Genomic DNA, 27,685 nt, shown 5'->3' with positions numbered 1-27,685 from the left:
TTACAATCTTCTGCTAACATGGTAACTAAATATTTGTATCGTTTTATCAGTTCAATTTTTGTCTTTGATTTGTGTGGATATTGTTTCGTTTATTGGCCCCTATTCTCATTACTTTAATGCTTCTAACACTTATCTTTTATTAATTTAATATATTTTTACTTACTTAAACTTTCAAAAAAATTACAAAACCCTATGGTATGTATAAAGATTAATTATAAAATCATGTCAAGTGAATCAATATATTGCTGTATTACACATTCGAATAATTACAAGATCTCACAATAAATAGAAAAATAAGTAATATATATATATAATTGTGTAGGTTAAATGATTACATTAAAACGGAGTCTGGAATAATTATAAAAGAAACATTACACATAAGCAGGAAAAGTATAGCTAAAGGGTTTTCAAAAATGAATTAGAAATAAATTTTAATAAGTTAACTTCTTAAAGTTTACTATAATAAAGAAATATTCGGTTGAAACTTCATACAGATTCAGATTTTTTCATTAAAATAGTAACACAACAAACCTAAGACGTGAAATATATGTAGAGTAAAAATGATATTTAATAATGCTATTTATAACTAGGCGTATACTTAACGTATGGTTTTCCCGAAGATTTCATATATTCCAGATAAAAATCCGTCAAATTATCAAGAAAATCTTATTGGATTTTAAATTAAAAAATTTAATTTAATTCAACGGTTATCCAAAAAAAACTTCTGTCTTCTAATTCTTTTTTTTTTTAATCTGATGAAACAAGGGCTTTAACGTAAGGACGTTGATATTTCTTTATCTTGGTATGATTACTTAACAGAAATTATAAATGTTCTACCTGAAAGATATAAAAGTAAAATTATTTTGGTCTTATGCAAAAGATATATTTTCAATTCAAAACGATTGTGATTTCACTAAAAATATTTACTTTAAAATGGCGTGGAAATGGTTTTTTTGATTTTTTCTTTTCTCCATCTTGAACTGTTCTTTTTTATTAAAAATTATTTAAAATTAGGTCTTTACAATTATATTCACTTTATTATCAAATAATCTTTCACGTATATTTTTTTATTATATTTGGTTAATAATTATTATTTCCATATATACATTATTTTATTAAACGTTATTTGTATATATATAGTACTGTTATAAAATCGTATATAATTAAACACGGTGTGCGTATATATATATATACGCACATATATATATATATACACACATACATACTTGAATCATTTTTTTTTATATCCCACTAATGATGCCTTACAAATAATTTCACATGGGGGAATTTTTTATCTCGATTTTCACATAAAATTCCGGACACTGTTCTGGAGTTACAGTCAAAAACATATAATCAGAATTATCAAAAAAAAAATTATTGAATGTACATCCTTAAATCAGATAGATATGCATATTTGGGATTCGTCTTTATAAATTAAGATGTTTATTTAAATCAATATAAAAATGAATCTTAATTGGTTTTTATTTAGTAAATCTGTACCCCTTTTCCTTACATACAACATATTTGTTTAAGAAACTTGTTAAAAGGTTTTGTATTACTTCGGTTTAAAATTCTACTAATTTTAACTAGATAGATTTGGCGTACAGTCCAGCGTCTCCTAAGTCATAAAAAATATAATTTAATGGATATACAAAGAAAAAAAAAACGATGGAAACTGTGATGAAGTAATGCTTTATTGGATTTGCTTCAAGATTTGAAAAATTTATAGATAAAATGATACTTTGGCTTTGATTGAACTCACAAGTTAGATTTCTTGTTCCTTAAAAGGTCCGTATTGAAAATTAAACAAAAGATTATTTATGAGAGAATTAACTTTCTCGATCTAGTAAGTAAAAAGGTAAAAATAGACATTAATTTTCATAAAGAAAACACCTTAAGTTTACTTTTACAAATATAAAAAAAAGCTGACAACAAAGTTGTAGGACTTACCGTCAAGCGGCTTTTTTCTATGCACGACCACACAACTTAATTTAAAATACGTCAATGCTTCAATAGCGCTCATTGTGTTGACATTAAGTACTATTGACGCAGTATACCCATTTAGCCACTAGTTTAGAGCATTTTTGGGGTGGAGATGAAATTTTGAAATTTTTTCTTCTAGTATTATTAATTTTTAATTGTTAACAAATGTGCATAAAAAAAATTTAATTAAGCGAAATCTCGAAATACTGAGGGTGACCTTGCTCTATAGCCTCATCATCTTGACCTTTTAATTTGGAAATTTAATGGCCTAAATGCCCCATATACACAATAATATGACCAAGTTTGGTCAAAATCGATCCAGTAGTTCTAGAGATAAAAAGTGTGGGACACCGAACACACACACCATGTACATACGAACATCCGGGAAATTCCCATCCGTTTTTTTTTTTGGGTTCCTTAGGTGTCAAAACGTCAAGATCCGGTGAAAACCGCATATGCCCAAATGGGTCCGATTACAATATTTTCCCTTCTACAGCTGTAATTCTGCTATAACGCTAGACGGAAAAATAAAATAAGAAAGTAAACTAAAATTTTATTAATTTATTATTGTTAAGATTTTTTTTTAATATTAATTATTAATGGTTTTTATTAAATATAATAATTGTTAATCTTTTTAAGGATAATTTACACACAGAAAATAAAATATTTACTTGCTTTTTTAAAAATATTTATTTTTTTTGTCGTTATGGCATCGGCTGCTAGAACCATTAGTCATGTTAAACCACAAATAACTAACATATGCTCGGTTGGATGACCACAAACGTTCCTAATTACCGTCAATCACCAGATTTTTTTCATAATTGTAGTTAAAGAATTAAAAAGGAACGTAATTTTTACAAATTATTTAAGATATATTTACTAAAATTATTATTATAAATTAATATTATAGTTCTTTTTTTTTTATAAAATGTAATTAACAATTAATATTATCGGAATATATTTATTATCATACTGATAGCAGCAACTTGCTTCCTTCATACACCATTTCCGTTTTCTCCGTTAATAAATACAAAAAAAAAAACAAGCTATACATAAAATTTATTACCAATAGAATTATTTATTATCTGAATAAGATACGAAAACATTCAAACAAACAGAACTTTAATCTATAAATAGATTAGTCTATAGTCTATAAATTAAACACAGATTTAATTAAATCTCATAAAATCTACTTTATCTTTTATTCCTAAACTTCTTATATCAGTAATATGTAAATATTTCAGTAGTTTAACAAAGGAAAAGAAAAAAAAGAACAACATTTTTCAATTTATTTATTTATTCGGATGTAAGTTTGTTTAATAGTCATTATTAAACAAACTATTCAAAGTTAATTATCATATTTCTGCACATACGGATAAGAAACGACGTTTTTTAATTTTCATAAATAATTTACCATTGCTAGTTTTATATCTTATTTTTGGACCCAATGTAAAAACTATGAAAAAATATATTATTTTCTAAAAACTCTTCATGTCGAATTCGAAATATCACATTTTTCGAATATATATGGTCGATTTCAATACAATTTTCATTAAAAATTACCTTTATATATATATATATATATATATATATATATATATATATATATAGATATAGATACTTACAATTAATAATTTTTGATAAAAGTAATTTTTAATTAAAGATAATTCTTTAAAAAGTAAACGCGGTTATTAAAAAAGTAATTAGTATACAAACGAAGAATGATATTACTGCTTTATCATATCATATTTATCAGATGATCGATAGAACGATACTTTGGCTTTGATTTAACTTACAACTACTTTACTCTTACTTTTAAAGGTCACTTTCTGAAAATTCTTAAAAAAATGAATTTTTTTAAAGAATTTCCTCATTCGTTCATCTAATAAGTAAAAAGATGAAAATATACATTAATTTTCATAAGAAAAAAACATCTTAATTCTACTTTTAAAAATATAAAAAAGGAAGTAAGAAAATAAACTAAAAAAATCTTACTAATATATTATTGTTACTTTTATACTAATTATTTTTAAATAAATATTTTTTTATGTCCATGTTTTACATTGATGAAAAATTAAAACCAAAAAAATACGATAATCTAATTACAAACTTAAATATATTACTTTTACCGACTTTTTGAAAAAAAAGTTCGGTATTAATTTCGGTCGCACGGTGGGATTAAGGGGTGAATTAAATTTACTTTACATTTTGAGGTATGAGAGGTAAGAAAATACCACAGAATTCAATCAAGTATAAATTTTGTGGCTTGTAAATCTCTAAAATTTAGATATGCTGTAATAGTAAATCTGAAGTTGTGTGTGTGAAAACCTAATGAAGACTGTTTGTGTCCTTGAGTAACGCTCAATTTAAGGTCGAAAACAGACAACATAAACCTCAGTTGAGATTTTTTGTCGCATAGTGTGACTGGGGGATGAAAGTTAATTTTTTTTACGTTTTGAGGTATGAAGAGTACGAAAATACCATTCACGTGTAAAGTTTTGTAGCTTGTAAATCTTTAAAACTGCTAGATTATTTTCATTGAAATTTAGATATGCTATAGTAATGCATCTAAAGTTCTACTCATAAAAATTGGTTAAATTGTTCTTGAGTTTTGCTCAATTTAGTTTCGACAACAGACAACCTCAATTTGAGGTTATGTTGACTGTGTAGTTGTGTATTTTTCATACGCGCTTACTCAGTGTATCACGGTTGGTGAACGAGTTGAAACTTGACGCTTGTATGTAGGGTCTACTCATTAATTGAGCGTATGTATAGTGCGTCGTTGTATTCGCATTTCTGACTGCGAAGTAATGAGGACGTCGGAAACAAAAATCGGTCTTCTAACACAGAATAGTGTTTTATTATTATTTTATGAAGAAAAACATTGTTTTTCTTTAATTAATCCAAAAAAATTACATCACGATTTTCAACTTAATATATAGGCTTAACCAAATTCAGTTTTTAAGTAAAACTCAAAGTATAAATATTTACAATTTTTTATTTTTTCCAGATTAAATAATTTTAAATTTAATAAATAAACTTAAGGAAAGAAAAACTATTAAAATATGGCTTGTACAGTTCAATAGAATATGTTTAATTAAAGAAATACTTAAGTATTTCTAAATATATAAACTTAAAAATAAATAAGTTTATATATATATATATAAACTTATCAATATAAGTAAAATACTAAAATATTATTTATTAATTAAAGAACAGGTTTGGTCTAGTAATTAAACATAAAAATAATTATTTTTAAAAGAACAGTAGTTGACATAAAGAAATTTATACCTAAATTTTCAGAACAGGTTATTTTTATTTATATTATTTTTTTGGCGTTCAGTGAAGATTAAAATATGTAGATATTAACAATCATTTGTATTAACGTCCTTGAAGCAAAACATATCAAGGTTATTGTTTTCTAATATAATAATTATTTCTTTGGAAGAGTTAAGTAACATAAATTATTTTTAAAAAAACAAATAAATAAACGGCTGTTTGACCAGAGCTCTGTGCGCGCGCGCACACACATATACAAAAATACATTCTTACCTAAGGAATGTTTTAGGTGGAGTTAGGTTAGGCATGTTTTGTTCTTATAAAGGTTAAAAAAAATAAATCCTACCTGCATCACAATGAACCTGTTTCATTTTTTTTTTTTAATTTTCCCCCTAATCAGATATAATTTTATATTAAATCAATAAATATAATTATTATATATATAAAAAAAAAAACTTTAAAATCTGAACAAGGATTCATTTCTTCGTTAAAAAAAAAAAAAAAATCTATCGAATAAAAAAATGTAGTTAAGTCGATGTTGAGTGTCGTTAATTCGAGTTACGTTGGTATTCAGTTACTCAGTTGGGAAATACGATAGATAAAACGAGCAGTCGTCTGCTTGCGACTGATATACAATATTATTTTTTTCTTGTTTTATTAAAATTGTAGCGTGGTTTTATATATTTAACAGATTTCAGTAATATTTCTCAATTCGACTCGTACGTTTTTTTTCAACACTTCTTTATATATATATATATATATATAAATACACACACACACTGAAATCATTCTGATATTTGAAAATTTTTATGCAAAGAAAACTCTTGCGCAATCCTGCGCAAGAAAAGCAACTTTTCGTTATTTTATTTTGTTCCCTTTAGAAAAAATATCAATTTATTCTAATGTAAAATTTTACGGATGAAACCTTTGATTCGTTAAAAAAACGTTTCACGTCAAAAACGCACTACAATAAAAATGTCAGGATTTAGAAAAATATGTATGTTTAACTCAAAAATAGGTACTGCAGATGAAGAAATGCCAACGTTCGAACGAAACGCACTTCTAACTTGCCCCGCTCAAATTTTTTTCGATCTTAAATTGAGTATAACTCAAGAACGACTCGGCCAATATTCATCAAATTTTCACATGCACAACTTCAAATGTACTTCTATAGCATATCTAAATTTCAATGAAAATTATTTAGTAATTTTGGATATTTCAAACCACAAAACTTTATATATAAAGTTTATACATATTTCCTTATATAAAGGAATCACAAATTGATTCGTATTTTTGTACTTTTCATACCTTAAAACGTAAAGAAGATTCATTTTTCAACCCTATTACCACCATGCGACCCAAAGTAATACGGTACTTTTTTCGAGAAGTCTGTAAAATATATATATATTCTCGCATTCCCGATATCTTTGATACTCGGAATAATTTCTTAATTCTATTTTCCTACAATCCTTTCTTATTTTTATAAAGGATCAAACCTTTCCCTTTCACATTTCTTGTTTTATACAAGCAAAGCCTACCCATATTGAAATAAAAAAAAATTAATAAAAAACTAAATAATAAAAACATAAAAAAATATTTTCAGAAAATTGATTTAAAAGTAAAACAAAAATATCTCAGTTCTTTAAATTTTACTTTTTGAAGATGACTGGAAATTAAGTTTTGGATTTTCAGATTTGTCCTGAAATGAAAAAGTCAAAATTTTGTGAAAAATTTAATTATTTATATTTTTTACAATATTATGTTTTGAAATTTCTTTTTATTATACGCCTACATGAGACACATATTTCATCTATTGATGAATCATTTTAATTAATGGTTTAACCGGAATCTTGGGTTATATTCCCGGTTGAGAAACTAAATTTATTATTCTTTTTTAATTTTTATACAACAGGATCTTAAATTAAATACATCGTAAATATTTACTAAAGCTTATAATACCAACAGTTTGTCATCGGTCAAAAAAAAAAAAAAAAAATTAATATACTTTTTCACCTAAATTTATAAATTAACTTTATTAATGTGCTACATTGTAAAAAAAAGGGTCAATGTTCAGTATAGGAGGCACGTGATATGACCTGTTGACGCATGACGTTACACTTCATGGTTACTGACGCTTCCGTACATTAAATATTTGCCGCGTTGTGGTTTTGTATTGTTTGCAATTTAGATTGTATTAAACAATGTTATATTATCTTGTTTATCGATTTTAATCTAAATTGTATGTATTTACTTGTTCTACGTAAAATATTTTAATGAGGTCTTTTAAAATTTATATAAATACAATAAATTAGTAATATTTAGGTAAAATTCAAATCCTATAAAATCATTTATTAATTTACACTAGACCGCCGCGAAAATGTTACATGGTTTATGTTTCATTTCACATGATTTTATAAATTGTAACTAAATAACGTTCATGAATTTTGCATACTAACAACAAAAACCTTTTACAACGAAAAGCTTTAAAATACTGAACATTTTAACTTTCTTGAGTTGTGATTTTTTAACACAGCACTAACGTCAATATTTTTCTTTTTTAAAAGGAAAGTATAATATCATTTTATATTCCAAAACACAAATATAATTTTAGATATGCCTCGTTCGTATAAAGAATTATAAATCGTTCGAAGGAATGAATCGTTCGTGCGCTGCGCGCCGCCACTCGGCGCACCACGTGTCCGCTCTGTGCCAATAGATCACTCTGATCTATTGGATCAGAGGATCCCGCTATTGGAATTGATAAAATTTGAAGCATTAACTAGCGCCACCAAATGAGTGGCTAGAACTAAATAAAATGAAACGGCGCATGCGCAGAGCTGAGTGTGAGAGTAGGGATAAAACCATGTTTTTAACCGACGCAGTAGAAGTATTCTAACCACACGTCTCAAGAATGGTCGACCTGAGACTGTACAAGACTATATACATTTCATTTACATTCATACATATCATCCTCGTAAGTGATACCTTACGGTGGTTCTGGAGGCTGAACAGAGAAAGAAAATGTTCAAATAGTGAACAATAAGTAATCTCCCATGGTCCAATGAGATGAGATGTAATAAATAAATAAAATAAAAAATCAAGTGATGTACTAATAATAATAAAGATGTACTAATAATAATAAATAATAAATAATAAATAATGATAAAAAGAGGGAAAATGAAGCAGCGTTATAAAGGAAATTTTGTGTTGCACGCCAATGATTTCCGAATGAAAACACATAAATAATAAACGGTCAACAATGCAAAAAAACCCCTATTCACTATTACATAGAAACATACTACGCTTGCATTAAAAAATTAAGTTTTACAATTCTAAAGTTGTATTATTATCTCCAAAATGAAAATAGCACTGACTTCTAAAAAAAGAAAAATAGAACAAATATCTCAATTTTACTTAAATTTTACACTTTATAACGCTAAAGTTATAACACTGTACGCTAAATTAAAAACAATTATCAACTTATTACAATTTCTTGCAACTTCAAAAAAAAAAAAATTTAAATTTAAAAAAAAAAAGATTTTTCTTTCAAAGCCAGTTAAAACCGGCTAAATAATTTTTTAGTTTTTAAAATATTACTAATTCTTAAAAGAAATGCCGCCTGCATAAAAAAGTCGTTCCTAAAAAAAGAACATCAGTATTATAAAAATAAAAAAGTTATAGAGTAAAACGATGTAAAATTAACTACTGCCGACATCGCTGCCTAATCAGTGATATCGGCGAGGTACGTGTTGAAAACGTCGCCGCCGGACGCATTTAACGCCGATCGGCACGTGTACTCCGCCAAATATGATTCCAAATTTTGACGGGCTGTTATCCTCCTTTTTTTTATTACTGTTTCTATGACGAGCTTTTTTTCCAGAAATATGCAAAAATAAGTAAGTTCTTGAAATTATAGACATAACGAACTGAACACCTATCTTAAATGTAAATAAATAAAAAAAAACAGCGTAAAAGCTAGGTGGTCCGTATAATATAAAAGTACTCTTTCTGTTTAGTTCCAATTTCGATTATTCTAAGGTCATAAGGTATAATATTTTATACTGGCCTTCCATTTTATCGGAAACATTGAAAAGAAAATTTCATTCTTAAAATTTCATTATAACTCAAATTCTATAACCAATTTTACTTTCATTATTATACAGCTGTTCTCTCTCTCCCTCACTCTCTCTCTCTCTCTCTCTCTCTTTCTCTCACACACACACACCATTAATCTTATATTATCTTTCTAAAACTACTACTAATTTACTTCTATCGTTTAATGTTTTTAATAAACGATAATGGTACATACATATGAATAACAGCAGGTGGATTTAATAATATTACAGATACAACAGCTAGGATGATAATGCAGTTCAGGCATTACATGACCCTCTACTCTATTTAACAGTCTACCTTGGGTTTTGGTGCCCACGGGTATAAGAGAGGGATACAAAGGGAGATAGACTGATACTTGTGGGATATCCTGGTGTATATACTAAATATGCGGGACATGTTCTGTGAACTTATACGTACCCTCCCGACGACGACACCGGTGTTGCACACAAACATACTGCATTACACATCTACCTGTCCTCAATACCGTCTTTGGCTTTGCGGTTTTTTTTTTGTTTTATTCTTGTATTATAATATTACACTGCTGGTAAAGTAACTGTAGATAACTTACAACTTAATAAAATAATCGATTCATGTTCATCCATTACTGTTGTCATCCATAATCTTCTTTCATAATCATATTTATGATTTTTTTTAGCCGTGAGAAAAAAATACAATGCATTTCGAAAAATTCGAAACCCAACAATAAAATTTCTAATCACTGGATTTCAATTGGTTGTATTTGGAAATGTATTATGATACATGTTTTAAGAAAAAAGGTTTTACAAGAATGCTCCATTTTAAAAAAAAATCATATAAGTAAAAATATGAGGGTAATTTTTTTTTGAGGTCCGATCGGTCACGAAATTAAAACCAGTGAAAATAAAATTTTTTTTATTTGAAACAATTACTTACATAGTTACGCTATTTCTCTACATAGTTGCCACTCCGATTTAGACATTTGTCGTAGCGTGGTACCATTTCCAATACTCTCGTCATAGAACGGAGCCGCCTGTGTTTTCAGCCATATTTCTACGCTGGTCTGCAGTTCGATGTCTGTGCCAAAATATTGTCCTGCTAGCCACCGTTTCATGTGAGCAAAGAGGTGAAAATCGGATGGAGCCAAGTCCGGGCTGTATGGTGGGTGATCAAACACTTCCCAACGAAAACGCTGCAGGAGCTTCTTTGTTACAGCTACAGAGTGCGGCCGAGCGTTGTCATGGAGAAAGACAATGCCTGATGATAACATTCCTTCCTCTTATTCTGAACTGCCCTTCGTAGACGTTGAAGAGTTACGCAGTATGAGGCTGCAGTGATGGTCGTGCCACGTTCCATGAATTCCACTGCATTCCGGTCCCAGAACACAGTAGCCATACACTTTCTGTTGGAGAAGGTTTGCTTGAACTTCTTTCGTTTACCGGGAGAATGAAAATGCATCCACTGTTTGGACTGTTCTTTAGTTTCGAAATGGACCCGTGTCTCGTCCCCTGTGACAATTTTGTTCAAAAAATCTTCTCCTTCATTGTGGTAGCGCTGGAGAAACGTTAGGGAGACGTCCATTCTCATTGTTTTGTAATGGTAGGACAGCATCTTGGGAACCCATTTCGCACACAGTTTGCGGTACTGAAGTCTCTCACTCACAATGGTGTAGAGAGCTGACCTTGAAATTTCAGCAAACGAATCAGTCAAAACAGAAATTGTGAACCGATGATTTTCTCGGATTGCCTCATCCACTCGCTCAACGAGATTATCTGTTGACACTCGCTTCCTTCCCTGACCGCCTCCATCATGAACATCTGTGCGTCCTGCTTTAAAGTTCCTGCAATATTGTCGCACTTTGCTGTCACTCATTGAAGTTTCACCGTACACATTACTTATTCGTCGATGAATTTCAGCTGCATTACACCCCTCAGCCTGAAGATATCGAATTACCGCACGCACTTCACACTTGGCGGGAGATGCTATTGTTGTAGACATGTTTACGTGGTAGCTGCATGTTCAGAACTAAACGAAGCGACGTGGCGTGATTGAAGGCCATATTAGAGACGCTGCGCAACACATATGCGCAAAGGTTCATCCGAGTTTTGCGTGGGTTTTTATTTCGCAACCGATCGGACCTTCATAAAAAAAACCCTCGTAGTAAAAAATTAAAAAAAGATTAAAATATCTGGAAGAAACTAAAGAATGGAACGGCCAATTAAAAATAGTGTTATGAAATCTGAGAACAAAATAGAACTGACCTGTCCAACATAAAAAAAATTGATGTGGACGCCGTCCTTGTACGCCTGATATTTTTTTATTTATTGTTATTATTGAATTATTATTTATTATAAAACGTTTTTTTAACGTTAATTAAATCAGTATATTTAAATTAAAAAAATAGTTAAAAAAAATATGAAGTCTGATTCGAGCCGATGTGCCTTCCCCTTGTAAGATCCAAATAATTCATTAATTAAACTTTTATTTGGCTATAACTCTGGAACCAATGAAGATAAATACCAAGCTCTCATGAGGGATTAGCTCTCAATGAGGGCATATTACTGCAGATAAGAAAAAGTCCAAAATACAAATATTTTGGATTTTGGGAATTTTTTTGACACTTTTTTTGTCGATTGAAATCATAAAGGGAGGTGCAGAACTAGATCTTACTCAGTCCTAAATCCAAAATTTCAACATCCTACGGCCAATCGTTTTCGAGTTATGCGAGATACATTCGTACATACAGACGTCAAGCCGAAACTAGTAAAAATGGATACTTCCTTTGCTTCGTAAAAAGAAGTAATAACAAAAAACCTATCCAGCTATTTCTATAAATGCAAGAATTTTGAGTATGGTGATTCTTCCAGAAGCATTATATGCTACAGAAGGTTTGATGATGATCAACACCCGTCTTTTAAAAGAAATCCAAAAGACAGAAAAAAAAAAACTTAGTCCTATAAAGGATTATAAAGTACAAACTTCGTCCCCAAAAAAACGCTATACCAGAAACGTAGAAAAATATCAGGAATAATGCACGGAAGATCTTACTATCACAGACCATATTTTAAGGATGAATGAAAATAAAATTCCCAAGAAAATTTTATTTTATTTAGAAATAAAAATTAAAAGCTTGTATTGTGATAAAATGAAGGACATAAATAAAGCTGGATTCGATTTTTCAGTTTTATAAAATCTGAAATAAAAAAAAAAAAATAAAAGAAATCTTGAAAGCAGGGTTTTCTACAAAACAAAATATAACAGAAGATTTTAGAAAAAAGATCAGCGAGACTTATAAATGTACTGCCAGGAAAGGAAGGAGAAAGACAAGAAAATAGTGTTAATACTGTTAGTGGAAGTGATCCATAGTTATCCGGGGAAAAATGCTTTTTTCTTAATATTACATTAATTAAATACTACTTACTGTAAAAATAAACTTGTTCATACTTGCCAGAAGAGGACGGGATTATTTTTGTTGGGAGTTTTGGGATGACATCGTATTTTCTGCACAATTACTTAACTTCTTGACTTATTAGGATTAACACTGCTTTCTAGCTGTTAAACTAAGATTTCTTTTTTTTTGTTCTTTTTTATGTTTCTTTTTTATCACTTCCCATTTATTCTTTCTTCATTATGGCATGACAACTTTCTAAGTGTAACCTCTGTTAATGATTACGTCGTTATCAATAACATAAACGAAAATTGTATCGAAATGAGATCATTTCGGTTTAAAATTTTATGTCTTTAAATTCCTTCAAGTAATTAATTCATTTCCCTTATTGAAATTGTTTTCTTAAAAAAACTAGAAATGATTTCATTTTTCATCGATTTCATAAAAGAGGTTCTCAATTAAGAGTCGAATGATTTTTTGAAGGTTTTTTTTTTTCACCAGACGAACCAAAGATGATTCGTTTTGTTCGGCAGAAGTAGTTTCTTTGCCTCTTCTGTGGAAAATTTTTCTCACCAAACTTAAGTCAAGAAATATAAGAATAATGAAATGATAGTAAGGTATAAGAGTGAAAGTAACAAAAATTTAACAGTAATAGATAATCATTAAAAAAAATCATGTAATACAATCTGTATACAAACTTTAGTACAGTAATAATAATAATAATAATGAAAATCGAAGATAGTTTCTGCTATCTGAACGTTATACCACCTTGAATGTAGAAAACACAAAGTAAATTACTCGTGTTATTGTATGTTTAATTACTACTGCTTTATAAAGTAATATACCTAGCAGCTAGAAACTAATAACGGGAACAATTTACTAATAAGAGAACAGAAGTCAGCCAATGATTGAAGAACCTCTCTTAAGAGATTTAGTGTATAGATAATCAAACAATCTGAGTATCTCTCTCTTTCTCATCCTCTCTTTGTATGTGGGAAAATGTAGAATGTTATATATATATATAACATTCGTTTGCTTAAAATTCATCAACCGCTGGGCCGATTTGTCCGATTCTTTTAGAATTGAACAAATTAAATATTAGGAAGGTTTTAAGATTACATTTAAAAATGTTACTGTCTTCATTACTGGCTAAACAGTAAGGTTTAAACTGAAAGAAGTATATTTTATGGCTCATTTCGTCGTTTTTAGTGCACTAATATAAATTATAAAAACATACATATATGTTAAATAAAATATTTTGAAAATTAATTTTAGAATAAATGAAAAAATAAAATGTGTGTAAAAATTATGTATGTTGTAAAAACTATAAATTAATTGTAATTTATAACGTCAAATTCGTTTTATTATTTTTTTTTAACGATAACTAAAAACATCTCCCAGGTCTCTTTCTGTTAAGAAGTAGGATCAGCTCTACACGATTCCCGGACATGAAACTGAGAAAATAATCTAAATTTTTTTCTACAGCATTTTCATTTATTAAATTCGGTTGTACAAATTTATCAACATTTTATTTTTCTCCATTATTTGTAGGTAAGTGAAAACGAAATCTTTCGTAACAATTTTGCCTACATGATATGATACTAGTCTTGTATGTAAATTACAAATAATAAATTTTTACCAATTTTTTGAAGGAAAGTACTGTATTCGATCGCATAGTGAGAGTGGAAGTTGAAAATGAATTTTCTTTACGTTTTGAGGTATTAGGAGTAGAAAAAAAATACCATCCACTTAAACTGTGGTTTCATTTTATAATTATATATATATGTATGTATAGGCCTATGTATAAAATTATGTGGCTCGAAAATCATCAAAACTATACATCAATTTCACTGAAATTTAGATATGATTCGGTAGTATCTGCAGTTATGCATGTGAAAATTCGATGAAGATTAGTTGAGTCGTTCAATTTAAGGGAAAAATTTGAGAGGCATTTTAGAAGTGTGGTTCATTATGATGCTGCAAGTTGGAACGTGGAAAACAAAATAAAATAATGAAAAGTTGGGCAAGAATTTTTTTTCATTATCTTTTTGCGTTTCATACAAAATTGAAGAATTAACTCAATATCTCAATTTGTGATTTTTATTTGTCAATCTATTTCGTATAAATTTAGTTTAAATTTATCTGGAATTGTTATCTTTTTCCTGATTAAGGAAAAAGATCAATAAGCTTGTTTCAGATTAAGGTTAAAAGATAAAAACTTATTTTAACGGTACTCCTGATTAAAAATATAAAAAAATTCGGTATTTCTTTTTAATTTCGTAGCCTTCAACTTAATTATATTCAACTGTATTAATTCTTTTCAACGGAGAAAAAATTTCAGGCATTCGTTAGCTTAAGTATAAATTTTAATAGAACAGAAATTAAACCACATAAATTTTCTTAAATTTTGAGAGAGTTTTATTCCCAGTTTAATCCCGTTTACAATAAATAGGGAATATATAACCCCCTATTCTTCCTATACATTAGTAATTAGTAATACATGTTTGTTGGAATTGGTATTCAAACTCATAATTTCCCGGTTTTTCGTTAGTTTTTAAGTAACGTGAACTTAAGTGTTTTAATTACTCATTTAGAAATATAAATAGAAGATCATATCTAAACGTTGAATTAAAACATAAAAAAAAATATTACAATACAATTGAATTTTATTGTTTATATTAAGAATTAGGTTTTCGAAAAGTTTTAGCACCATTTTTAAAAGTAGTAACTGACAAAGTTCATTTCTAATAGAATATACTTTAAAGAAACAAGATGTGAAGTTTTGATGTATTGTCTTAACCGACATAAAAACTCCATGTTATATAATAATAGAAGAGGGGGGAAAACAATAACAAAATAAATATTACAAAGAAAAAATAAATCATTAAAAAACTTTTATAATTTGATTTTTATACTGAGAAAAAAACAGGCTATTCCTAAAAGTTTTTTTTTATATATACAGAGGCTATACAAAGTAATTATTCCAAAAGATTCGATGAGAGTATACTTGTATAAAAACGCTTAAATATATAATGCAATGTAAACCAATGTTGAGAACCTTAAATTAAAAGCAAACAAAAGTAAAGGAAGGATTTAACTATTAATATTAGAATAAAAAAAAATCTTGTATAACTTAGTGAATCTTATAACTTTTTTTTCTTGAACTTTTCCCTTTAGGGAATGAAACTTTTCTTCGAAATAAAAAAATCACGTTTTCTGCACCATATAAAAATAATTATTTTAAATAAATTTGCTTTTTTTTATGAAAAAAATATTTTATTTAATTAGAAAATAAATAAACGATAATAATTTTAAAACTGAAACAAACCTTATTTAATAAATCAATAAATGTATGGAAAATGACAAGAAAGCAAAAATTAATTAATTGGAATCTCTTAAAACAAATAATTCGTAATTGGTATTGAAAGAAGAAAACCAAGCGTTATAAACTGAATTAACAAAAATATCAACGGGTAACCGAGCGAAATTCTTCGCTCCGTATTTCATTTCAAAACTTAAAACAAGTTTTAAAATATTTTTATGGGTTGTGTAGACGATGATATTTTTCGACCGTTGAATTCTCCTCATTGTCCTTAGAAATGTGGTGATTTAGACTGAATACAGTTTGGATGCGTAATTTTGGAAATAAAATAAAACGGATAAAACTGCTAAATATAAATAATACGAATAATTTTTCAATATTATTTGTACGCATTTATTAGGAACCAACGCAATATTTTAATAGCTACGTTAGCTTAGCTTATGGATTCTCTCCCTGATACAGTAACTAATATGCTCAATTAAATCCTAAAATTACAGTTTTCATTACGTTGAAAAAATCGTCCACCGGTAAATTTAATTGAAGAAAAAAGAATTTCTTGAAAAATTCATGTTAGAATTAGAAGGTATTAAAAATACACTTTAAATGCAAACACATGTATTTAAAAGTGGAAATGAAGTCGTTATTATCGAATAAAAGAAAAATAATATTCCATAAACCAATATTAAAATTTATCTACACTAATGGTTTCAATTATGATCAATTAGCAAATATTAAAAAAAAAATTTGACAACGGTTTCAAAACGAAGCCATAAGAAACATTCAATGATTTATAACCTGTAAGACACAATGAAATGTATAAAAATATCTGCTAATGCTTATGACGATAGATGAGGTGTAATATAAAAGAAATTGCTTTGATAAGGGAGACCCTTTTTTCTCTTTTTTTCTGTTTAGCCTCCGGAATCATCGTCAGGTATTATTTCAGAAAATGATATGAATGAGTAAAATGAAGTTTAATTTTGTACAGCCTCAGGTAGAACATTCCTGAGGTGGGTGGTTAATTGAAACCCAACCACCAAAAAAAAACACAGGTATCCACGATCTAATATTCAAATCCGTATATAAGTAACTGTCTTTACTAGAATTTGAACCTTAGAACCCTCGACTTCGAAATCAGCTGATTTGGGATGAGTTAACCACTAGACCAGCCCGATGGGCTTGATAAGAGAGACTAGTTAAACATTCAACGCATTTGGCCCTAAATATGCTAGATAAAAATAATTAATAAAACAATTTTAGTTTCATATAACAGGTACTGAATTATAAATATTTTTTTAAATAGCAAATGTTAAAAACGTTCGTTATATTATTTTTTTTTATATGATTTTTTTACATTTTTTTAAAATCAAGATCTCTAGTAGACTACATTGGAAGATTATTATTACCTAATTAAAATTATTTATTTTATTACTTTTTACTGAAAATATGCATTTATTGATTATCGAAAATAAATATATAAAAATATATTAAAAATTTGAAAAATTGTATTATATTAATAAAAAAATAATCTGATAACTTAAAAAAAAAATGAATTAATTCACAACGGTGTATTGTTTAAAAAAAAAAGAATGTGAAACTGATTGGATAAAAAAAGCTTTTTAAATAAATTAAATTCACATATTTGAAGGAATCATTGATTAAAAAAATCTGATGTGGACACCACATAAGGTTCCTTATATACCTATTAAATTACACATTTGTTTTAAATGAAAAGTACATAATCTTATTTCATTAATAACTTCTGTTATTTTTTCATCTATTTTATTTTTTTAAATTTTTTTGTTATTGAATTTTTATTTATTGTAATTTTTTTTTACAATCACAGGTTAATAGTTTATTAATAAATCAATATATATATATATAAATTAAAAAACATCCTACAGCTAATCGTTTTTGATTTATGCGAGATACGTACATACGTCACACCGAGACTAATCAAAATATTTCCGTTGAAATCCGAAAACCGAAATTTTTCTCGATCACAATACTTCCTTTACTTTGTACAAGTAAAAAAGGAAGAATTTTCTGGAATAATATACCATACTATACGTTTCGTATACACATTGATACTAGGTAATTTAAAAAAAAAAAACATTTTTAATAAAATATTTGAAGGTTATTTATTTTTTGTAAATTCAATAGCCTTCAATGTTACTTTTTTATCTAATTTACGAACATCTGTATTCTTTTGATTATAACATTTAGTAATAAAGCTCGACGGTTATGTATGTTTTTTCATAGTCGGATTTTTTAACCCATTTCAAAAAAAAAAAAAGGAAAGATATATGTAACTCTTAAGATTTTTATTTATGATCAGGCTTTACATTTTACCAAATGAAATGATATCAATAGTTCTTCATTTTTCAAAATGGAGAGAAGATATAAAAAAAAGTAAAGGGAGGAAAGGACGATCTGTGGGTAGAGGATCGCAGTACAAAACAAGGAATTCGACTATGTAAGTTCAAGGTCAATTCCAAGCAGCTGGCGCTATTCCTACCTAAAACTAGGGTTATTTTTTTTTACTCAAGATCAAAGCAGATCTTTTGTAGAGGAGAAGGCCTTGTTATTAATTTCGTAGTTTATCCAGTAAGATTTTTTAAACAGAAAATTATATTTTCTACATAAATTTAAATATAAATTTTTTTTTTTATTTATTTACCAAACATTTCTTTGTTATACTGTAATGATATATAGCCAGATGGCATTATAATTTTAAAGTACTCGCAAAAAGTAAAAAAAAAATGTACATTACAGTTCCAAACATAAAAAGTAGATATAAATACGATTTTAAAGAAAAATTTGAGGCTAAATTCATATATCTTATATGAAAGTATGTGCATACAATTGAAATATAAAATAAATAATTATACTTTTTCCATCCATTTCAGAAAGCCTTAATTTACGATCTAGTAGTCATTTTAAATTATTTGTTTGCATTATTTTTCTTATTTTTTTCTTCCATAATCCAACGCACAATCTTTTGAGGTAAATTAATAAAAATAGTACTTTAAATTAAGTTCAGAAAAAAAATACAAAAATTTCAGTTCTCCAAATTACGAATTAAATTTTGAATGTGGCATAAAATATATGGTCTTTAAATTCGTGACTTATGACTTTTAATTTGTGAAAATTGCAGATCTTTTCTTAATTTTTTACGGAAAGTTTATTTATTAAAAAAAAAAAAAATGACAATAGTTGTAGGAAAATCCTACAACTGTGGGTTGTTTTTGATGCACAGCTTACACACGCACACACACAAAACTTAATTAAAAATATTTTTAATTCTATTTAAATATATTTTTTCGTTTATTTAATTCAATGATTCTAACTAAAGCGCGCCCGAATAATCTATTTAATTCGCGTGAGTTTGGCGGTACTAGCGCGACGGTCGGCACTGATTAAAATAATGTAATTTCACAACTTAGAACAAATTTCGCTTGTACGGTCGACAGACTGGTGTAGCCTTGAGGCTTAACGCATCAGGTACCTAATCAATTTGGTGATCGAGTTCGAGACCCGGCTATTACACTTTAAATATTATTCATTTATTTAATTCTACCACTCGCCTGTGACGTCACAACACAGCAGTTGACAACAGTATTTTTTGGGATGGGGATGCAATTTTGCAAATTTTCTTTTATAAATATTTTTATTTTTTAATGGTTAACAAATCTGCATAAGAAAATTATGACCTTAATTGGTCTAAATCTCAAGAAACTCAGGGTGACCTTGCACTACAGCCTCACCCCTTTGACCTTTTAAATTTAAAATTTAATGGTATCAATGCCCCGTATAAAGAAATAATCTGATCAAGTTTGGTCAAAATCGGTCTCGTAGTTCTGGAGAAATAAGGTGATTCAGAGACCAACTCCAAACACACTTACATACGTACATTAACATCGGGAAAATTTCCGTCCAGTTTTTTTGGGTTTTTTAAGTGTTAAAACATCAAGATCCGGTGAAAACTGTGTATGCCCAAATTGGAACGGTTACAGCACTTTCCCTTCTACAGCTATAGCTCTGCTACAGCGCTATCTAGATGGGAAATTAAAAATGTAATATCTAATTGTTAGATATATTTCTAATATTATATCATTTTTTTTACGATTTTTCCATGTTTTAAAACGTTTTCATAATTTTATTTGATGTAAGAAAAATAAATAGAATATTATTTATTATTACATTTATGTTATTTACGTAAAATAAAATATAATATCCTAACGTTTATCTCGACGGTAAATACTTATATTAGTATTATATTTTTATACTCCTGAATATATTTTGTTCACGACAAATGATTTTTTTTTTTCTAAAAAAGAAACTGGCTATTACAAGTTCTAATTACTACAGTTAATATTCTGAGTAATAATGTATTATAAAAGTTTTTAAAAGGGGTATAAAAATGATTTTTTTATAAAGTAAAAGCTACTTTAAAACCTTCACATTAAAAGACGAAAAAATAAAGTTACATATATATATATATATATATATATATATATATATATATATATATATATATATATATATATATATTATAACAATGTTAAATGACATAAAATTTAATTAAAAAAATTATAATAAATGTTAAAAGTTTAATTTAGTAAAAGTATTATTTTAAATAACAAAAGAAAAAGTAGAGAAATTTTTTGATAAATTACTGAATAACGAAACGAAGAAGTTCTTACATTAAATAAATGAACATTTTGTACGTAAAAAAAAAAAATTACACGAACGTGAGTGATATCTAATGCAGGTTGTTAACTTTCACTTATATTCTATTCCTTTTGATGTACGATATCAACAAGAAACCATGCTAGCTAACGTATATATCGTATCACGGTGTAAATTACTTTTGCAATTAGTGATGTACGTATCTACCAGAATTTCACCGTATAAGTACACCTTCGAGCAGGATACATACCTCTGATGTTCAGCATTAACTTAATGTGCGTACGACATTTAATAGAGGACCACAAGGAGTAAAGTGAACTCCCATATACTTCTAATGTTTATCATTTAACATTAAACGCTTACTTTTTAATTCATTTGAATCGGGTATAACGTACACCGGATAATAAAGTCCTTAACTCTTGGTAAATACATACATGTTATCCCCCTACATCTTCAAACTAAATCCAAGTAAATCTACTATTGCCATTAAGTTATTGTGTTATATAAACTGTTTAAACTAGATCACGCAAAAATTACTTGTTGATGCTTAAATTTCCTGATTTTTATACATTTAAAAAAATGTAATTCGTTTACAAATATAATTATTTTATTTGTACAGGGAGAATTCACATTAGATCTTTATACAGTCAGATAGCTTCACAGGTACCCGTACTGAAACCTGTGGATGTATCGTTTTCATAGTCTAATTGTCATGTCAGGATCCGATCTGTAATCGAACACGAAACGCAGAACAAGAAACTCGACTAGCTAAATTCAAGGTCATTCCAAAAACTGGCTCCATTACTATCTATATATAGGATTTTTTTTTATTTCCTTGTAAGAAGTAAATATATAAAGTATTGTGATCCCGAAAAATTATGGTTTTCAGATTTCAACGGAAATTTTGACGATCTCTGAATCCATTTTTACTAGTTTCGGTGTGATGTCTGTACGTACGTGTCTCTCGCATAATAAAAATGATTAGCCGTTAAGATGTTGAAATTTTAGATTTAAGACTGTTGTAACATCTTGTTCTGCACTTCCCGTTTTGATTGCAATCGACTGGACCAAAAGTGTCCAAAAAAAGCCAAAAAATTTGGATTTTGGACTTTTTCTTAACTGCAGTAATAAGCTCTCATTGAGAGATTTTCAACAATATATCATAAGTGGTACTTATTTTCACTGGTTCCAAAGTTATAGCCAAATAAAAGTTTAATTAATGAAATATTTGGATCTTACATGGGGAAGGCACATCGGTTTGGATCCGAGTTCATCTTTTTTAACCTTTTTTTTTAATTTAAATATATTGATTTATTTATTAACCTCAGATTGTAAAAAAATTTACAATAAATAATAATTCAATAAAAAAAAAGAAATTAAAAATATCAGAAGTTATTAATAAAATGAAATTTTATTTACTTTTCATTAAAAAAAAAATGATTATGTAATTTAATAGACGTACAAGGAAGTCATGTGGTGTCCGCATCAGATTTTTTGTACTCAGGATCAAAGTTGTTTTACAAAGTAAAATATATTCTTCCACAACAAAAATTACTTATTCTGCAGATATTAAAGACCTAGTAAAGAAGTGGTATTGAGTTCCTAAATACAGATCTACGCCTACCTTTGTTTATTTCTTAGCATATTGAAGCATTCAAAATATGTAATTGGATTATAAACCGCTAACTGAAATAAAAATTGAATGGTTACTATTACGAACATGATGTTTTTTATTCTTTATTTTCGTATCAAAATAAAAATATAATTTAAAAAAAAATAAATAGATTAATTGTTACAGAAGTAAAAATTATAAAAATTCGCAAAATTAAACCTGCTTTAAAATTAACATTTCTGTACTCTAATATAAAATTAAAATACCTGAATCAACATTATTTTTAAAAAAAAATTAACACTAACTTTGTAATATGTTTCAGTTACTAGAAAAGTAAAATCTTAAGTCGTTATGTAAAGTAGAAAATTTTAAAAATGTATATTTAAAACTAAGTTGTATTATTCATTACTACCATTGCATTGATCTAAGAGTTCAAAAAAATATTTAAATCTTGATAACGGTTCATTTAAAAAAAAATAATATAAAAATCTAATCGATATTTTGAAATTAACTTTTTTTTAATCTATATTGTATTGGTGTATTTTTAATTATTTATTTTTTTTTAACTTGACGGAATTTAAAAACGCGCAGTTAGAAAAAAAAAATTCGAATTATATAATCAACTTAACCAAATTTTTAAAAAATGATTCACCACTAAAAAAAAGAACATCACAACAATATATTAGTTATGCTACTTCTAAGATATAAAGAAAAAAGATTCCGTCACAGTTTTACACTTATAAAAATTTTGGTAACCAAAATTCCAGAATGACAGTAATAAAATAAATTTCGAAAAATTCAGAATAAATGGAGCGAGTAATTTTTTTTACAATTAAAAATATTTTCATACTGATATATACTACAAAAAATTTCTTACAAATTTAAACTTTTTCTTTTCTTTCCCTCTCACATTATTAACTCTATTAAATGTCGTAAATAGTTGAACAAGTTCTCTCGTTATATAAATTGTTCTTATGGTCATTTCAACAATTTTGAGTAACGTAATGACATTAGCCTAGAGCTAAGTTTTCTGTTATGTAAGCGAAATAAAATTGAATTATTTGTTAACGGGACATTTTTCCTTCAAGCTGAAGATGGAACGTAAGAAACGAATATTTCATTTAAACTGAATTATATTTCGAAACGAGGTACTTTTAACGTTAGAAAATCTGTGAATATTTAATTTTATTACAAAAATAATAGTTAAACATTAGCATTATAGAAATATTAAAAAAATATTTTCTTTATTTAAATTACGGATGAATAAATTATAAATATCAATTAAAATTAAAAAGTATAAAATAATAGGCAAATTACTCTTATGAGTTTGTCTCATGAAAAGGTTTAAATTTTTGATTGTAGGTATTTTATTTATCGGCTGATTACAGTAATATTTTAAATGGACACGAAAATACATCTAAGAAAAGTAACTACCAAAAAATCAGCCATTTTTTGTTGTACAATTCTTTAGGATTAACAAACCAGTTTTTTATCGAATCGTTGAGCTATATGAAACTGATTTCGCTTGAACCTACGTGTTATGTTTACCGATAAACCTACCCGCCATGTTAGGTCTCACAGTCTCACAACCGTAATAGTTATAGCCGACCTAATGGCACGGCAATTCTTAAGAATAACAAGCAAAACATGCCAGACTTACTGAGGAAAGTGAGGAATGAAGTGGTTCTCAATTTTCTTTTTCACTGAGCCAAATACATTGTTTCATATCAGCATGTTAAGTCCACTGAAATGCAAATAATGTTCAGCAAATTTATATTACGTTCACCACAATGATTGGTTGTATAATTATTCTCAGAAAAAACGGCTCTGATTAATATCTCTGTTAATGTTGGTTTAATATGTCATAACTATCAGAATATTGTTAAGAGGAGCATTATAAGTCTATTTAGTAGGAGAAGCATTTTATCGTAACGGTTTGAAAATCTGTACAACTCTCATGCCCTCATATAATGGAAAAAAGCTTAAGATCAAAGGGATTATAGTTGAGGGTTTTCGTGATTGATGACATATATCATCATGTTTTTCGGCCAATAATCACTATTACCGTGGTGAATGATAAATTTAAATGGTTATTCTACACATTACAATCCGCAAATGAATTGTGTTATTCAATAATATATTGCTTTAAGTCATTGAAGCAATATCACACTGAACCAGTTTTAAAATAGTAAAACTGTAAATAAGAAACTACTTGTATTGGACGGCGTAATGACCTTTAGGATTGGTCACCAACTTTTATCAGATTACACTATTTATTAAGTTTTTACAGGAGTGATTGAAATGAACAGGGGGAATTACTGTAATCTACATACAAAAAATTGGGTTAAAAAAAGAGGATAATTACAGGAAAAACTTCTTAAAATACTGAGGGATTTTTTTAAAAAGATATTCCCATACATAATTGTGAAGACCTTTTACTAATATGTAACGTAGATATAACTCGGTTTAGTGATTCTGATTTAATTAATTTTTTTATTTGTAATTAAAATTTATTTTATCAGTAATCGTACATTTCTTTGTAAAATAAACTTCGCAAACTATTAATATTTGGGGTTCTATTTTGAAAGATCGCTATTTTTTCGTATGCAATATAAAAAAAAAACTTTGATAGTCTTGTTTTCATTGCAATGCAAAAATTCGTACATTTCGTTTGGTATAATACATTTATAATTATTCCGAAATAAATTTCTTCATGTTTCCACTGAATATAATTTTCATTACAAACAAAAAGCGTTTCTATAACTATTTCGATCTTCGTTATGGATTTTTTTAGTAAAAACAATTCAGAGAAGTACAGAAAATGTAAATCGACGGAAAAATATTACTATATGTCGTAATAAACGTTGTAAATCTTAATTCTTTCATATATATATATATATATATATATATATATATATATAAAATACACTTAATAGGTACGTGAATTACAATACGATTTTAATGATCTTTTTTATTTTACTCAACAGAGAATAAATTTTAGTAAAGCTTATACAAAAGGTATTGTTTCAATTACGCTATCAATTAAAATTAACAACCTGTGAAAAAAAATCGTTTAATTAAAATCACCTGTTTAAAAAAAAAAAATGCAAAGCATTAAATAATGAAATAAATAATGAATAAAAGTAAGTTACAATTTTATTTTTTTATTAAAAAAAAATTGAAAAACCTTAACGTAAAATTGGTTATACAAATATAATATTACTTTAAAAAAAAATACAATAACTACTACAAAAAATACAATATACTACTTTAAAAATTGCAATATCAACTGATAACCTTAAAGAATAAAGTTATCGTAAATAGGAAGATGTCATTCATAGATTAAACAAACTTTATAATAATAATTTAATTTTTTACGTAATTAGTAAAATCTAATGAAAAAAAAACCGTAATATGTTAATTTCCACTTCTGCTGAATTTCATTCTATCAGCAGATTAGAATTTGTCGTTATCTATAAATGTAAATGAAGGAATAATGTAGAAATTGCTTAAATTATTGTTTTTTTTTCATTTTTTTGAAAAATGAAGATGACTTCATTTCTGAAGTCTTCTGTAGAACAATTCTTTTTATAGCAAACATTATACCTTAAAGCATTTTATATATATATCATTATGACGGAGAGTGTTGTTTTATAGATATATATATATATATATATAATACTAGCAGACCCGTCACGGCTTCGCCCGCGCTATATGGCTACTTGCGTTTCCCATCGCGATCAGGGATGTTTAGCCAGTCAAGGCTCGCTTTACTTACCCTTCCCATCTAACCAGGGGGCTCTGCACCCTGGGCCCCTCTGTATTCACTACTCATAAAAAAAAAAAAAAAAAATGATAACTCATAAAACAATTAAAATCATAAAAATCCGTATAAATAAATAACCTTAAAGTTCTTTTACTAAATTTAATTTACTTTTTTGCATCGAGAGATATCGTCTATATCGATTGTCACTGTCTATGTCAACATCGACTTCCTCAGACAGTTATCATGCGACTAGATCTTTCTAAATATTTCAACCCCACTGCCACCTAGCGAGTCCATTTTTCGCAAAAAATATTTATTTTCTCGTAACTAATGTATATTTTGAACATAAACCAAATCTGATCATAAATGTAATTTTTCCAAATATCTTATCCCAGCGCCATTTAGCGGGTCCAAATTTATTCAGAAACCTTCGCGGGCGTGTGCACAACTCACCAAAGTTTCATTGTAATCGGATGAATGGTATAAGAACGCATAAGGGACGGACAAACATTCATTTTTAAATATATAAAAAATATAAAACAAGACTCCTTGTTAGGGAGTTTGAGTGAATCTCCGCCAATATAATTCAAACACAAGGAACAAAATAAAAAACAAGAAAACTACAAAGGGAAGTATTTATAGAAATGGTTAACCTAAATCGCGATTTTTCGTTCGAAAAAAAAATATCCGATACATGTTAACACGTTATATCGCTTTATATAAAAGCTATTTTCACTATTAGATATTCATTAATTGAGACGTTCACAAGTTTTTACTCTTTTCTCATCATGAAAAATAAAACTGCATTCTTATACTTCTCGGACAGGAAGAATGTACTTTTCGCCGATATTTCATCAATTGGTGCGCAAGTTATCAGAGTTCAGAAAATACTTGATGTATATCAAAAGGCTATTATAAAAAAACTGTGTAATAAATTATACATTTAAATATAATAGATTATGAATTGGATTCGGGTAGAAGATTTAAGCATTCGTAAAGAAAGATGGTCAAGAAATCCAAGATGTGCCTATATATTTTAACATATAGAAATAATTAACATACGCTTTTGCACGATATAATAAAAGTAACTGATATCACAACCACAAAAAAAAATAATTTACTTGTAAAAGTGTGAGTGAATTTCCTTATCACAAAAACAGAACGATATAAAAAAGATGAATAATACAAACCCCCGAAAAATAATTACACTGTGAAGGTATTCCTCAGAAATCAACTGTTTGACCTGAATTCGAAAAATATGGATATACAAAGAAACAATACTATTTCCTATTCTCAAGCTTCCCTAAAATACAATTCTTTGCTTCAAACGCAGAGAAAAAATATTTAATAAATTAAGTCATGCAAAAACGTGAAAAATCTTACAAAAATTCACTCGCCACGGGGATGTTTCAAAATGTAACTAACAATTGGTTTAGAAAAAACCGAAACAAAAAACAAACAAAAATTAGAGCAGCAGCTAATTATAGTAAGAGTATTTTGGAATTGAAACAGCCCCGTGGCGAATGAATTTTTGTAATATGTTTCAAGGTT

General features: G+C 27.6%; 1 protein-coding gene across 1 annotated transcript in view; it reads left to right on the top strand.

Moving 5' to 3' along the window:
* Positions 1-27,685, top strand: part of Fkbp14 (peptidyl-prolyl cis-trans isomerase Fkb14) — a 147,718-nt gene that overhangs the window by 2,853 nt on the left and 117,180 nt on the right. The window lies entirely within an intron of this gene.

The sequence above is a fragment of the Lycorma delicatula genome, chromosome 8 (genome assembly GCF_047948215.1).
Source record: "Lycorma delicatula isolate Av1 chromosome 8, ASM4794821v1, whole genome shotgun sequence".
Lineage (NCBI taxonomy): Eukaryota > Metazoa > Arthropoda > Insecta > Hemiptera > Fulgoridae > Lycorma > Lycorma delicatula.
The sequence above is the reverse complement of the archived record's forward strand: the minus strand, read 5'-3'. Positions and strand labels throughout refer to the sequence as shown.